Source organism: Heterocephalus glaber, unplaced genomic scaffold (genome assembly GCF_053883595.1).
Source record: "Heterocephalus glaber isolate CG9 unplaced genomic scaffold, H.glaber_assembly_v1.0 deba00001509, whole genome shotgun sequence".
Classification (NCBI taxonomy): Eukaryota; Metazoa; Chordata; class Mammalia; order Rodentia; family Bathyergidae; genus Heterocephalus; species Heterocephalus glaber.
Window position 1 is genome coordinate 8,175,429 of NW_028258325.1, and position 14,215 is coordinate 8,189,643.

The following is a 14,215-nucleotide window of genomic DNA, read 5'->3' on the forward strand; positions in this document are numbered from 1 at the left end:
GTGCCTCATATTCCTCAATAGCCTCATTAACCAGGCAACACCTTGGAGAAGGCAAAGGAAAGGCCTCAGGCAACTGTGCCCCTGCTTTCAGTGAAATTTCACTTGCATATCAATTAAGCTGGAGACCTAGAACCTCCAAAGGAACAAAGGTGGCCTTATTTTCCCTGTTTCCTGAATGATTGTAAGTGTAAGTTTTTGTGCAGTCTGCCCAAACAATCTTGGAAAACTAAAGATGTCACCACAACCCTTTAACCTCCCTTTAAGAGCTAGCAACTGATTCAGAATTGGGGTTATGAGCAGGAGAGCCATAATTAGGCATTCAGGGTTCAAGTCCCAGACCCATCACTCTCTAGGTAGATGAGACAAGCAGGTAATTCAAATTCCCTGAACCCAAATTTCACCATATGAATCAGACAGCAATGACACCACCTACCTGGTGGGTGGCTGAAATCAGATATAAGGTCCCATGATGCCTAGGACATGCAAAGCACTCAACAAATACTAGCTAGTACTAGTATCAATTAGTTTTATATTCAATAGCTTCTTTAAAAAAAAAATGAACCCACACGACACTGCACTGGTTTGGAAATTATAGAAAAAATGAATCAGTAACTGTGGTTCCAAGAAGTTCAGAGTCCAGATGTTACATGGTGATGGGGTCCCAGGCAGGTCCCTAGTTCTTGTGTATTACAAATAAAGAATTGGAAGAGGCACACTATGGTAAGGAAACAGAAGCAAAGTACTCTCAGGTGAGTGAGCCCGTGCAAGGGAAAAGAAAATGGCAGGGGCACTGAGGTCAATGGGTTTAGGGATTTAAATATTGCACCAGGTGTAGTGCGCCTCCCATTGGGTCTTCCAGAGTGTGACTGACATAGTGATTGACAGTGTGATGAGTCATGTTAACTGTATCTAGGGCACATGTCCTTTCCTGTAATTCACTCTGCTGTAATTAGATGTGTGAAGTGCAATCCATGTGCATGAACCTTCAATGGCTCCAGGTGAAGAAAGATTGCCGTAGATGATGCGGGAGGCTCTGGTGTACATGGTTTGCATTTTGGCATTGTCCAGGGCAGGCTCAGGAGTCTTTTTCTTCTTATCTCTGCCACCAGATAGTAAGCCTTAGGACAGAGGTTAGAGAGTCGGCCCCCAGGGGCATTGCCCAGGTCCTGGTGAGTGAAGTGGAGTGGTCTAGTAGTGGGTGAATGGGAGTGGCCCTGTAGTCCCACTTGTATAGATAAAACATCAGCCAGGATCATGGCAGGAAGCAAATAGCATGCTGTATAGAGTGGGCTTTGAAGAGACTATTTAGAGCTGTGTGGTCAGTGTTGAGGAAACCCACGGGGATGCTGAAGACCTGGAGAACAGCAACAGCAGAAAGATGTAACCACACAATGGCTTAAAGGTGTGAGAGAGGAAACAATGCCACTGGAGCAAGCTCAATTAGACCAGTGCCCTGAAAAGGGTTCATCTACCACTGCCTGAGGCATCAGAATCAGGGAGGGAGGGAGGGAAATAACACACACCAACAACCCTCTTTCTCCTACCTTCTTCCTGTCCCACTCGAAGGCAGAAAGCACAAGAACCTGTGTGGAGGAGTCTTAGAGTCACCCTCGCAGCAGAGAAGAGGGAAGAGGGGAAAAGGCAGGTACAAACAACATAACTGGCCTGAGGAACTACCATAATATATATCATTTTAGGATATAACTGTGGCTTTCTGACCCATTTGCATAAGTCGTCTTATATTCAAAACAAAACTAGGAACAAGTTAGGTATCTTCCCCACATTTCTTAGAAGAAACTGAGACTCCTAAGGATCTAGTGACATGTCCATGTCTGCACTGTCCAGCCTAGGCTTGCTCTTTGACACAGGCAGATGTACTTTCTGCTTTGCCGCAATGCCTCCTTAATAATTCAACAACCACCCTTTGAGTGCTATAGTAGAGATAGTAATGGTTACCAAGTAGGAAGTTTTCTTCTGGTATTTCCTATCCTCTTTGCAATTAGATACAACCATGAGACTACTTATGACTAGTGAAGCATAAATAGAAGTTGCATCAGTCATTTCCAGGTTGAAACCATGAGAACGCTATGCATTAATTGTAAATCTTCTTCTTCCATTAACATAGCCCTGATGAGATGATTAATTCTAGATCATTCTGCTAGTTGGTGCTCAAGGTTCCACAGCCTAGGTTCCTATAGAGCTGTGTGGAAAAGGGCCCTCCTATCATCACTGATGCTATTATAGCAAAGGTGAGAAATGAAAGAGTAGAATGAATCACAGATATTGGGGCTGTTTGTTACCCAGCACATTAGTCTCTTTTGACTAACACATATGTTAATTTTATGTAAGGCTCTTCTCAGTGCAGAGGGCATAATGATAAACAATCGCCCCATTGCTTCTAGAGTTTCAGTCAATGCCATATAATAACCTCATGCAACAATGGCCAAATAAGGGGGAAGTTTTTCTTCGGGGAGTGAAATAATCATTGTGAAGGACAGACAGGACTTGGTCAGTAGATGAAGGAGGGCAGAAATGGCTTTTCTAGAAGAGAAATGGTATTGCAAATGTACAGAAACCTGTAAGTAAGTGCAAGTGGTAAGAAGTTGAAAGATTCCATCATTAAACAGGGTCTAAAAACCATACCAAGTTTCTTCTGTGACTGGATCTAGATTATCAGAAAGCAGTCTAGATAGGAAATAGATAAACAAGGAGGAAACCCCACAAGATAGTAAAGTGAAGAAGAAACTATTAAAGAGCTAAATCAATCTTAATAGTATAGGGAAAACAAAGAGCTAAATTTTATCACAAAGACACCTAGAAATGAAAGTAAAATTTGCAAGTGTAATACACAAGTGAACTCAAGGGACCATGATTAGCAGCAGCAGTAAAGTGGTAATCAGAGTCTATAAAGGTTAACCAATAGCTGAGCAAGCACAAGGACCCAAGTTCAATTCCCAGTACCAAAAAAAAAAGCCTAAGGTTAACCAATAGCAATGCAGCACTAATGGGTGCCTGCATGTTACAAGTGACTTACATACAGCATTATTGTTTAGTTGTCTACTCACTTAATGATAACCAATGTGGAGCTCAGCTGGTCCCAGCACCTGGAAGGAAGCTCTCCGCCTCCATCTCAGGCTCCTAGGGCAGAGAAGCTCAGCCGGTCCCAGCACCTGGAAGGAAGCTCCCCCACCACCATCCCAAGCTCCTAGGACAGAGAAGGTGAGCTGTGTGGGCCCCAGAAGCACCCCCATCCCATGGAAAAGAGAAAACACATAAACAAGCCTCAAAAACAGAGTTCCAGATCACCTACAGCAACCCCAAAGGGAAATGAGATGGAACAATCTGATATTCAACCACCTGGACTCTCTGAACTGGCAACAAAAGAGGATCTGGGAAAAATGAAATCAGAAATAATTACTCAGATAACAGCAAAGATTTTGCTCATGGTGCAAGACATGATTAATAAATCTAGAGAAGACACAGATAAAAAATTGGAGGAGCTGAGGAACACGATGGAATCCCAATATAGGAAACAAATGGAATCCATAAAACAAATACAAACAGATTTCCAAGAGATTAAAAACTCCATGGAAAGTCTGCACAGCAGAATGAACCAATGTGTGGATAGAATTTCACATATAGAAGATAAGATTGCAATTAGTGAGGAGGAAAAGAAAAATTGCTTTAAAATTATAAGGAAACATGAGAAATCAATCCAGCAGCTGCTAGACGATGCAAAGAAGAACAACATAAGACTGATTGGAGTCAATGAATAAACAGGACAGAGTGCAAATGACATAAAAAAAACTGTTCACAGAAGTGATGGCAGAAAACTTCCCAAGGAGGGGGAAAGAACTTGACATACAGATAAGTGAGGCATATAGGACTCCAGCTAGCCTTAATCAAAAAAAAATTTACACATAGGCATATAATAGTTAGGATTCCAGAAATCCAACAGAAGAACAAAATTCTACAAGCAGTGAGAGAAAAGAAACAAATCACATACAAAGGAAAGCCCAACGGAATCACAGCAGACTTCTCAGTGCAAAGCCTCAAGGCAAGAAGAGCTTGGAGTGATGTATTTCAAGCTCTAAAGGAAAACAGCCTCCAACCCAGATTGATGTACCCTGCAAAACTATCTTTCAAAATTGATGGAGAAATAAGATACTTTTATGATAAAGAGAACCTCAGGAACTTCATGAATACCAAACCAGCACTCCAAAAAATTTTGGACAATACCCTAGGAGAAGACAGTGAAGATCACAACCCCAGGAAACCCAGCAGAATGAATCCATCAGGCGTGACAAATTAAATGCAAAGGGGGAGAATCCAACAAAAAGAAAAAGTCATGACAAGGCTTTTAAAACTTTTAACTTCATCTCCCTAATGAATGTATAATTCAATCTTATTATTGTACTGATTAGTATTTTTCTGATTCTAGAGTTGCACACCATTCCTTGTGCTATACTGGCTATTTATCATCTTCTTATGTCTACATTTTAATTGGGTTGTCTATTAATGAGCTGTAAGAATTCTTTATATATTCTGGTCATAGGTTATATGCATTGGAAATACCATCTGTTTAAGGACTACTTTTCATATTAATGATGTCATTTAAAGTTCTAAATATTGATGGAATCTCATTTATCAATTTTTTTCTTTTATACATCATGTCTTTTGTATCCTAGGTAGTTCTTGCCTACCCTGAATTCATAAATATTTTCCCTTATAATTTCTTCTTAAAGTTTTCATACTTTTAGGCTTTCTTATTTAGGTTCATAGATCCCTTCAAGTTATTTTCATGTATGGAAAAAAAGGGTTGAGGTTAATTTTTTATATACAGACACCAGGAGTTCTAGTGCCATTTGCTGAAAATACTATCTCTTCCTTGGCTCTTGAATTGAGTTTATATTCTATAAAATGCTAATGTTAAATAATCTTTCAAAACTCAGTGGACCATATATATGTGGTTCTATTTCTAGATTCTCTGTTTTATTCCAATGATCTACATGTCTTTCCTTACACCAACACTGCCTTGATTACTGTAGCTTTAGAAGAAGTCTTAAAATTAGGTACTAAACGTCTTCCAACATTGTTTTTGTTTTTGTTTTTAACTTTTCTAGGTCCTTTGAACTCCTACCATAACTTTTAAATTTCAATGTCCAATTCTTCATTTATAGCAAATATACACAGACCTGAATTTTTATATATACCTTGTGTTTTCTAATCCTGCTAAATTCAAGTACAAGTTCTAGGGGCTCCTAGACATTTCTTAGTATTTTCTCTGTAGATGATCATTTCATCTACATATAAAGATTTTGCTTCTGCCATGTCAATCCTATCCTAGTTGTGTCATTTTATTCCCAGACTATTTTGGTGGGGCCTAGGTTTCAAAGTTTAATGGACAGATAAAGAGTAAGCATATCTGCCCTTCTTCCCCACTTTAAGGAGAAAGCATTGTATCTTCTCCATTCATACAAGGCATTCTCGCTGGAAGTATGGAGTACATGTCTTTGATCTGTTGAGAAGTTTCTGTTCTACTTCTGGGCTCCTGATAGCTTTCACCATGAACAGCTGTAGAATTTAGTCCAATACGTTTTCTCCAACTAGTGACAGGATCATATGGCTTTTTCCTTTCCTCTGTTAAAATGATGACTTTTGGGGGTGGATCTTCCAATGCTGAACCAACACTGCCATCCCTATAACAAAACCACTTTCTACATCCTGCCAGATCTGACTTCTAATACTTTGTTTTGTTAAACAAATTTCTATCTTTGTTCATACTTTTTTCTTCTATTATCTTTATCCAGTTTTAGGATTAGCACAATATTGAGTTCCTAAAATGAGAGAAGAAGTGTTCCTTCTTTTTTCTGCTTTAATTGTTTGATATAATTTATCAGTTAAAATGTTTATGAGCCTGCTGTTGTCATATAGGTAGGTTTTCAAGCTAGGAATATACTTTAACAGGTGCTATTCAAATTTTATATTTCCTCCAGAGTTAGTTTCATTAATTTGTCTTCCAAGGTACTTCTTAGAAGTTGTCAAATTTATTTCAAAAAAGATTTTTGTAATATGCTTTCTATATCCTTTTAAATTCTGTAAAATCTGTGGTAATGTTTCCTAGATCTTAATATTGTAATTTAAAAAATGTATAACTGATATTGTGTACAGGAAGAAAAGGTATAAAAGAGCAGGGGAATTAGGAGGGGTAGGGGAAGGGAAAAAAGGGAAAGGAAAAAATATGAGAAGAGGAAAAAAATGGAAACAAGGTCTTTTACACATGTGTGTTCTATTTATTTCACTTAAGAGTATTGCCTCAATGTGCATCCACTTAGCTAAAAATGTCTCTAATTTCTCATTTTTCATGGCTGAGTAGTACTCCGTTTTATTTTTAAAAACCACATTTTCTTTGTCCAGTCTCCAGTTGATGAGCATCTGGGCTGTTTCCAAGTTTTAGCTATCACAAACTGTGCTGCTATGAACATGGGCACATATATATCACTGTGGTATGATTCTTTTAATTCTTTGGGGAAGATACCCAGCAGGGGAATAGCTGGGTCAAATGGGACTTCCAGTCCTAGTTCTTTGAGGTATCTCCATACTGATTTCCACAGTGCTTGCACCAGTCTACACTCCCACCAGCAGTGGAGCAGGGTTCCTCTTTCCCCACAGCCCTGCCAGCATTTGTTATTAGTTGATTTCATGATAGCAGCCATTCTTTCTGGAGTGAAGTAGAATCTCAGCGTTGTTTTCATTTGCATCTCTCGAATGAACAGTCATGTTGAACATTTTTTCATGTATTTATTTGCTATTTCTACTTCTTTATGTGAGAAATGTCTGTTCATTTCAGATGCCCATTTTTGGATTGGGTCTTTAAATTTGGGAGGTCTGATCTTTTTAAGTTCTTTATAGATTGAGATAGTAGACCTTTGTCTGAGGAAGAGCAGGTGAAGATATTTTCCCACATTGTGGGTTGTCTCTTCACACTGCTGGTGGTTTCTCTTGCTGCGCAGAAGCCTTTTAATAAGAAGAGATCCCACTTGTTGATTGTGCTAGTTCATGGGCAACTGAGGTTTTGTTCATAAAATCTTTTCCTACACCGATGTCTTCAAGGGTTCTACCTAACCTCTGTTCCAACTGGTTCAGAGTTTCTATTTTAATATTTAGATCTTTAATCCATTTCGATTTTAGTTTAGTACATGGTGAGAGATACAGGTCTAGTTTTAATCTTTGGCAACTTGAAGCCCAATTTTTCCAGCACCATTTATTAAAGAGGCTATCTTTCCTCCAGGAGGGTGTTTGGCTCCTTCATCGAAGATGAGATGGCTGAGTGTGTCTGGCATTGTTTTTGCATCTTCTAATCTGTTCCACTGGTCCTCAGGTCTGTTTCTTTGCCAGTACCATGCTGTTTTTATCACAGTAGATTTTTAGTAGAGTTGTAGGCTGGAGATTGTGATACCCCCTGCCATGTCCCTGTTACCTAGAATTGCTTTTGCTATTCTGGGTCTCTTCTTGTTCCAAATGAATTTTTGGATTGTTTTCTCAAGGTCCATGAAGTATGCTGCTGGGATCTCAGTTGGAATTGCATTAAATCTATATAGTAGTTTTGGAAGTATGGCCATTTTCACTATATTAATCCTTCCTACCCAGGAGCAGGGGATGTCTGTCCATTTTCTGATATCATCTTCAATCTCTCTTTTCAGAGTGCCATAGTTTTCAGAGAAGAGGTCTTTGATTTCTTTCATTAGGTTGATTTCTAGGTATTTCAGTTTTTTGGATGCTATTGTGAAAGAAATTATTTGCCCTATTTCTCTCTCAGTGAGTCTGTCATTTGTGTAGAGGAAAGCTATTGATTTTTGTGTGTTGGAGGAGGGTTCTGTTTCTGGGCTCCAAAGCCCCGAACCAGAGCTCTGAGCTGACAGCAGTCCCAGCTGGGTAGATTGCCCATGCTTTAGGATTTCTGCTGGCTGCAGGCTGCATGGGAAGCACCCGGGGAGACCCTCCAGACATGCAACGCCAGGTGCAGAGGTATGCTCATGGAATCCCAGCATTCCAGAAGCTGATCAACAGGATCAAAATTGGATGACCAGCATGGGCCCCATATTTTGTCTATGAAATCAGTTTCAAGTTTCACAATACTGTCTAAATACAATCAGAGGAGGAGGGATCTATTTCCTAAATAATAATTTGAAAATAGAAGGCAGTGATCTTTGAGGATGTGGCTGTGAACTTCACCATGGAGGAGTGGGCTTTGTTGGATCCACCCCAGAATAAGCTCTACAGAGATGTGATGTGGGAAACCTTTCAGAATGTGACTGCCATAGGAAGAAACATAGATGACCAGCAAATTGAAGATGAGTATAAAAATTACAGGAAAAATCTAAGAAGTGCAGAGGTAGATAAATACTGTCAATATAAATTATGGAATCAACAGGGAGAAAAGATTTTTATGACTCCTGATACAAATGTGCAAATCAAACTGCTTGGTATAAAACCAGGTGGAAGCCCCACATGGGCAAAGCCTCTGACTGGTAATTCATCATTGACCATGCCCATCATACATAACACTGGACTCAAATCGCATGAGCTCCATGGATTTGAACAGAAGTCCACCAACTTTCAGTCCTTTCAGAAACATGCAGGGACAAATCCTGAAGAAAAACCCCATGGATATAAACAATGTGGAAAACCCTACGGTGTTTGCACTGAAGGAAGTACCACTGAAGAGAAATCCTTTGTATATAAGCAAGACATGAGAGCTTTCAGTACATCCAACTATGTTGGATGTTGAAATCCAGGAAAGAAATCATGGTACAATAAATACCTGTATATATATATACAATGTGGAAAAGGTTTGAATTCTCACCATGATATTCAGAAACATGAAAGAGCTCACACTGGGATAAAATCCTATGTATATAAACACTGTTGGAAATCCGTAAATAGTAACACTTCATTTGGTAATCATGACAGAACTCACATTGGGGGAAAAACCCTACCTATGTAAACAATGTGGGAAAGCTTTCAGAACACACAGTAATTGTCATATACATGAAAGGACCCACACTGGGGAGAAACCCTGTATATGTAAGCAATGTGGGACAGCCTTCAGCATACAGAGTCATTGTCGAAGATATGAACAAACTCACACTGGGGAGAAACCCTATGCATGTAAGCACTGTGAGAAAGCTTTCACCAGACACAATTATTGTCAAATACATGAAAGGACTCACACTGGTGACAAATCCTATATATGTAAGCAATGGGGAAAACCTTCAGCATATAGTGTCATTGTCGAACACATAAACAAACTCACACTGGGGAGAAACCCTACATATTTAAGCAGTGTGGGAAAGCTTTTAGCACACAGAGTTATTGTCAAATACATGAAAGGACTCACACTGGGAAGAAACCCTATGTATGTAACCAATGTGGGAAAGCTTTCAGGACACACAGTTCTTGTCAAATACATGAACAAACTCATACTGGGGAGAAATCCTATATATGTAAGCAGTGTGGGAAAGCTTTCAGCACACTCAGTTCTTGTCAAAGACATGAACAAACTCACACTGGGGATTTTTGTGTGTTGACCTTGTAACCAGCTACTTGACTGAATTTGGTTATTAAGTCTAGAAGACTTTTGGTGGAGTTCTTGGGGTCTTCTATATAGAGTATCATGTCATCTGCAAACAATGACAATTTGACCTCTTCATTTCCTATCTTTATTCCTTTTATTTCTTTCTCTTGTCTTATTGCTGTGGCTAATGTTTCCAGAACTATATTGAACAAGAGTGGTGATAGTGGACATCCTTGTCTTGTTCCTGATTTCAGTGTGAAGGATCTCAGTTTTTGACCATTTAGTATGATATTGGCTGTTGGTTTTTCATAGATGGCTTTTATCAGTTTGAGGTAGAGACCATCTATTCCAATTTTTTGTAGGGATTTCATAAATGCATGTTGGATTTTGTCAAATGCTTTTTCTGCATCTATGGAGATAATCATATGGTTTTTGTCCTTGGCTCTATTGATATAGTGTATTACATTGATTGATTTGCGTATATTGAACCATCCCTGTATCCCTGGGATGAATCCCACTTGATTAGGGTGTATGATCTTCTTGATGATCTTCTGCATTCTGTTTGCCAGCATCTTATTGAGGATTTTTGCATCTATGTTCATTAGTGAGATTGGCCTATAGTTCTCCTTTTCGGTTGGGTCTTTCTCTGCTTTGGAGATCAAGGTGACGCTTGCTTCCAGGAATGAATTTGGGAGTATTGCTTCCCTTTCAATTTCATTGAAGAGTTTAAACAGTAGTGGCAGCAGTTCCTCTCTAAATGTCTTGTAGAATTCAGCAGTGAAGCCATCAGGGCCTGGGCTTTTCTTAGTTGATAAGTTTTTAATTACATTTTCAATGTCATTGGTTTATATTGGGTTGTTTAGAATTTTTAGGTCTTCTTCATTCAACTTTGGTAATTCATATGTATCTAGGAATCTGTCCATTTCTTCTGTGTTGTCCATCTTATTGGCGTATAAGTTCTGGAAGTAGGTATTGATGATCCTCTGGATTTCTGCTGGGTCTGTTGTAATTTCATCCTTTTCATTCCTAATTGCATGGATTTGGGCCTTTTCTTTCCTTTTTCTGACAAGGTTGGCAAAGGGTTTATCAATTTTGTTGATTCTTTCGAAGAACCAACTCTTGCCTTCATTGATTTTTTGTATCATTCTCTTAGTCTGCCTTGCATTGATTTCTCCTCTGATCTTTATAATTTCCTCCCTTGTATGAGCTCTGGGATTGTCCTGTTCTTCTTTTTCTAGAAGCTTGAGGTTCAGCATCAGGTTGTTTAATTGGGCTCATTCTGTTTTCCTAATGTGCGTATTCTCTGCTATGAATTTCCCTCCTAAGACTGCTTTCACTGTACCCCATAGATTCCAATATGTTGTATTGTCATTGTCATTTAATTGAAGGAACTGCCTGATTTCTTCTTTAATTTCCTCTGTGGCCCACTGGTTATTCAGAAGTGTGTTGTTCAATTTCCACATGTTTATGAAATTTTTTGAGTTTCTTTTGCTATGGATCTCCAATTTCATCGCACTATGGTCTGATACTATACAGGGGATAACTTCAGTTCCTTTTCATTTACTTAAACATGTTCTATGTGTGAGTATGTGGTCTATTTTGGAGAATGACCCATGTGCAGTTGAGAAGAATGTGTACTCTGATTTTGTGGGGTGGAAAACTCTGTAAACATCTGTTAAGTTCATTTGTTCAAGAGTTCAGTTGAATTCTAATATTTCATTACTTATTTTTTGTCTAGTTGATCTATCTATTTGTGACAGTGGGGTGTTGAGGTCCCCCACTACAACTGTATTAGTGCATATATGACTTTTCATGTCCGTTAGTATTTGTTTTATATAATTGGGTGCACTAGTGTTTGGTGCATAAGTATTTATAATTGTCATCTCTTCCTCTTGGATTCTTCCCTTTACAAGGATGTAGTGTCTTTCTTTGTCTCTCTTAATCAGTGTTGGTTTGAAATCTACTTGATCTGCCAAGAGGATAGTTACTACTGCTTTTTTTCGGGTTCCTGTCCCATGGAGTATCATTTTCCACTCTTTAACTTTCAGTCTATGAGTTTCCTTTTGAATTAAGTGTGTTTCTTGTATGCGGCATATTGTTGGATTTTGCTTCTTGACCCATTCTACCAGTCTATTTCTTTTGATTGGTGAATTGAGACCATTAATGTTTATGGTTATAACCGAAACATATTGACTTGTCATTGCCATGACTTTTTCTTTTTGTTGGGTTCTCCCCCTTTACATTTAATTTCTTGTCATGCCAGATGGGTTCTTTCTGCTTTGCTTCCTGTGGTTGTGATCCTCAATGTCTGTTCCTAGGATATTGTGTAAAATTCTTTGGAGTGCTGGTTTGGTATTCACGAAGTTCCTAAGGTGCTCTTTGTCATGAAAGTATCTTATTTCTCCATCCATTTTGAAAGATAATTTTTCAGGGTACCTCAATCTGGGTTGGAGGCTGTTTTCTTTTAGGGCTTGGAATATGTCACTCCAAGCTCTTCTTGCCATGATGGTTTGTGCTGAGAAGTCTGCTGTGATTCTGATGGTCTTTCCTTTGTATGTGATTTGTTTCTTTTCTCTAACTGCTTATAGAACTTTGTTCTTCTGTTGAGTTTCTGGAATCTTAACAATTATATGCCTATGTGTAGACTTTTTTTTGATCAAGTCTATTTGGAGTCCTATATGCCTCACTTATCTGTATGTCAAGTTCTTTTCCCCTGCTTGGGAAGTTTTCTGCCATTATTTCTGTGAAGAGATTTTTTTATGTCATCTGCACTCTCTCCTGTTTCTTCATTGACTCCAGTCAGTCTTATATTATTCTTCTTTGCATCATCTAGCAGCTGCTGGATTGATTTCTCATGTTCCCTTATAATTTTGAAGTAATTTTTCTTTTCCTGGTCACTAATTGCAATCTTATCTTCTATATCTGCAATCTGTCCTCACATTGGCTCATTCTGCTGTGTAGACTTTCAGTGGAGTTTTTCATGTCCTGGAAATCTATTTGCATCTGTTTTACGGATTCCATTTTTTTCCTATCTTGGGATTCCATCATGTTCCTCAGCTCCTCTCTAGATTTATTAATCATGTCTTGCGCTAGGGGCACAATTTCTCCTGTTATCTGAGAAATGATTTCTGATTTCATTTTTTCCAGATCCCCTTTTGTTGCCAGTTCAGTGGGTCTAGGTGGTTGAATATCAGAGTGTTCCATCTCATTTCCCTTGGGGTTGCTGTAGGTGAACTGCAAGTCTAGTTTTGAGACTTATTTACATGTTTTCTCATTTTGACTGGGGGGGCGGGGCCTGTTGGCACCTGCACGGATTATCTCCTCTGAGCTGGGCAAGGTGGGACAGGGCCCAGGAGCAGCGGTAGGGATGGTGGCCCAAAAGCCCTTTCCTGTGGGCTGGGAGCAGCGGGAGGGATGGTGGCTGGGAAGCCCCTTCCTCTGGTCCAAGAGCAGTGGGATGGTGGCTCAGAAGCCCCTACCTCTGGGTCGGGAGCAGCAGGACTCAGTACCATGGTCTGGTGGTCTGGTGTCCTCTGCATCTTTGTAGTATGGAACCAGGTGGCTGTATAGAGGAGTGGGGGGGTGGGGGGGGTCCAGTGGATTGTTGCTGGGGCGCAGGCTGATTTGGCATGTTCCACGTGACTCGGGACCTCAGTAGGGCATTGAGGTGGATATTTTATAGACGAAGAAACTATGACTCAGAGATGTTAAGTAACTTACCCAAGGTCACCAAAAGAGTGGTAGAGATGCTCCTAGGCCAGTGGTGGTGAACCTATGGCATGCATGCTGCAGCCAACTGTTATCATCGAAAGCTCTAAAATGTTTGTTATCAGTGACCTAGGCAGTTAACTCCAGACCTCACACTATTGACAGCACTGCTTTGTACTTTCAACAAATCATTATGATCAACCTGAGGTAGGCATTTAATTGTCATCATCATTTTCCTGAGCAATGTGTTCAAAGAACAGGACCATGGCCAGCATCCTATGGTGAGAAGCATCAGAGCCCAGCTACACCCCCAGACCTGCAGACTCCAGAGTCCACACTGCTGCCATGGCTTCCAACTGGGGAATTTTAATCCAATCAAAGAGCCATGAGAAGGACTGGGGATTTAGCTCAGTGGTTCTGCAGCCTGCCTCGAAAGTGCAAGGTCCCAAGTTCGATCCCTGGTAGCAAAAAAAAAAAAAGAAACTTGAGTATCTAAATATGCTTCTAAAAAGCCTTGCTCACTAAGAAGAGAATTTCCGTTCATAAAAATCCACAAACTAACAAAAGGCTCTTGATCCCTTATAATGCATAAGACACACAACTATCAGTCCATATGTTTTGATAATAAATAACTTCAATAATATCATTAAAGCTGACAATACATATCCATCTATTATACAATAAATGATCCAGAACTCAACAATAATGTACCCAGCTAGAAGTAAGACCCACTTTCAAACATAGGGGAACAAACCCAGTTGGATAAAGAAGGTAATAGATGGTGAAGAAACACAGAACTTCAAAAGAGGCTCAGCATGACCAGAAGAGGGCACAGGGTTGTGACAGTGGGATGTGGGATGGATGTTAATGGATGGAGACAAGAACAGATAGTTACCTAGACTCTGATTCTGTGGTCAAGACAGGAAAGGG

The 14,215-nt window shown here is 39.6% G+C and overlaps 1 pseudogene; it reads left to right on the forward strand.

Annotated features, from left to right (window-relative positions):
• The first annotated feature begins 8,236 nt into the window (after positions 1-8,236).
• On the forward strand, positions 8,237-9,663 carry LOC147825058 (uncharacterized; annotated as a pseudogene).
• Positions 9,664-14,215: the final 4,552 nt, after the last annotated feature.